Consider the following 2401-nt stretch of genomic DNA (forward strand, 5'->3'; position numbering starts at 1 on the left):
GAAACGCTCCGTTCCTCAAGAGCAGGCCAATGTCTGATTTTAATAGAAAGGGAGCAACAACCCAAACCAAAGGAACATTCTCCAAACGGACATTCAAAAGAACAGCAGCAGCAGCAGCAGCACATATTGGCTGAGGGCTTGTGTTAGACAGGGTTCTCTAGAGAGATAAAACCAGATTGCTGATAATTTATACTCGAATAGAAGCCGACCCGAGTATAAGCCGAGGTCCCTAATTATTACCTGGGAAACCAGAAAAACTGATTGACTCAAGTGGAAGCCTAGGGTGGAAAATGCAGAAGCTACTGGTGAGTTTCAATCATCAAAACAAATGAAAATAAAATTACTAAAAATTGAGACATCAGTGGGGTAATGTATTTAAATATTTATTTTAAATAAAAAACATAAATAAAAGGACAAGTCATTTAACATTAGTAAACCAGCATGGTAAGTGGAAAATAGGTTCAACAAGAACAATAAGGTATCAACAATGATACCTTAAGAGTACTATTCCCTGAGCTCAATCAGCAACCAAGCTAAAATGTAAAGAGTTAACATCCTTCAAAACTGGATTCATCATCATCATCCGTATCCCAATGCAGAGCTTCAGCTGGTGTGAGGTCATCATAGGCGCTGTCCTCTCTGAGATCGCCGTCATCACCATCACTGCTGTCATTCCATACAAAGCGCAGTCGTCGGAGTTGTTTGGAGGTTGGTGGTGAGGGTCCGAAGTCCCTCAGAAAGAGCATGTTGCACAAGCAAATTTACTATTCGGACAAATATGACGATGAGGAATTCGAGTACAGGCACGTCATGTTGCCCAAGGATATAGCCAAGCTGGTCCCGAAAACCCGTTTGATGTCTGAATCTGAATGGAGGAATCTTGGCGTCCAGCAGAGTCAGGGATGGGTCCATTATATGATCCATGAACCAGAACTTCACATCTTGCTGTTCCGGCGGCCGCTGCCTAAGAAGCCAAAGAAATGACGCTAGCCAGCCACTTTGCAGCCTCAAGCTGTTCCAGCCTTCCTTTCTTGCTAACATCTTTCTAATAATGTTGCCTTCTCTGACGTTTTCTGACTCTGATATTTAAAGGGTGTTCTCTACACTGAATGTGCCGGTCGGTGCGTGCTTTGCCACGTGTGCGGAGCCACACCGCCCTGCCAGCTGTGCTCTGTGGGCCCTGGTCTCAGCTGCCCTTGTCCCCAGCAGCCATGGTGGGTTGTGTCCAGCAGAGCACCCCTGGCAGGCAGAGAAAGCACCTGAGAAGAGAAGATCACAGGGCTCATTTTACAGGCATTGTGTAAATTTGCTGTTGTTGGTGTTTCTATTTTTCATTTTCCCTGTTGAGTACTGTGTGTATGGCGACTGCTGGTGTGTGTTTTGATGTATAGGAAACTTTCCATTTTATTCAAGAAATCTGTTCCGTGTTTTAAAAAGAAAGCCCTTGATTAAAGAAGACATATATATATATATATATATATATAAAGCGCAGTCTTCACTGCCATCCATAGCATTACTAATACTACATTTCTGGAAGGCACGTCGCATCATGTCTTCTGGAATGTCTTCCCATGCGTCTCGAACCCACTTTGCTATTAACTCTATGTCAGGCTTCATGAGATTTCCTCCTTTTGTTAGTCGGGCTTGACCAGATGACATCCATTCATGCCACATCCTTCACACACAGTCTTTAAAAGGCGTATTCAAAGACACATCCAGAGGCTGCAGTACAGATGTAAGCCCACCTGGAATTACTAGATTTTGCCAATTTTTTTTATGTCATCCGCCAGGTGGGCTCTGAACATATCCCGAACAAGTAACGATGGCTTTTTCTTTAAGGCTGCTCCTGGTCGTTGGTTCCAAATTTTTTCCAGCCATTTTTTTGTTCCGTCTTCATCCATCCAGCCTTTAATATGTGCACGCACAGTAATTCTTGGTGGAAAATTGATCTTTTTAGGTAAGGTCTTTGTTTGAAAAACCATGACAGGATGCAGCTTAGTTCCATTAGCCAAACATGATAGAACAACTGTAAAGTGGTTTTTTTTTCCATTTCCTGTGGTTTTTAGAAAAATGGTCTTTTCTCCTAAACTTGCCACACTTCTGTTGCTTGGCAGATCAAAAGTCATGGCAGTTTCATCCATAATCCCAATATCTGCCAGGTCATAATTATAAATCCTTCTTTGTTTTATAATAAATGAAGGGAATGACATAATTTTTTCTTCAAGGTCTTGTGGCAATTTCTGGGAAATCTTTTATCTTTGTGTCAAACATAGTAGGCCAAACCTATTCATGAAGCGGGTACACCATCCTGCTGATGCAGCAAATTTTTCAATGCCTGGTGCTTTATATTTTTCATCCTTAGCCATTTGTAGAGCACGCATGCGGATTCCCATGCGTGTTA

General features: G+C 42.3%; 1 pseudogene; it reads left to right on the top strand.

Moving 5' to 3' along the window:
* Positions 1-744: 744 nt before the first annotated feature.
* Positions 745-984, top strand: LOC142441341 (cyclin-dependent kinases regulatory subunit 1 pseudogene; annotated as a pseudogene).
* The last annotated feature ends 1417 nt before the right edge of the window (positions 985-2401 follow it).

The sequence above is a fragment of the Tenrec ecaudatus genome, chromosome 2, assembly GCF_050624435.1.
Source record: "Tenrec ecaudatus isolate mTenEca1 chromosome 2, mTenEca1.hap1, whole genome shotgun sequence".
In the NCBI taxonomy this organism is placed as follows: domain Eukaryota; kingdom Metazoa; phylum Chordata; class Mammalia; order Afrosoricida; family Tenrecidae; genus Tenrec; species Tenrec ecaudatus.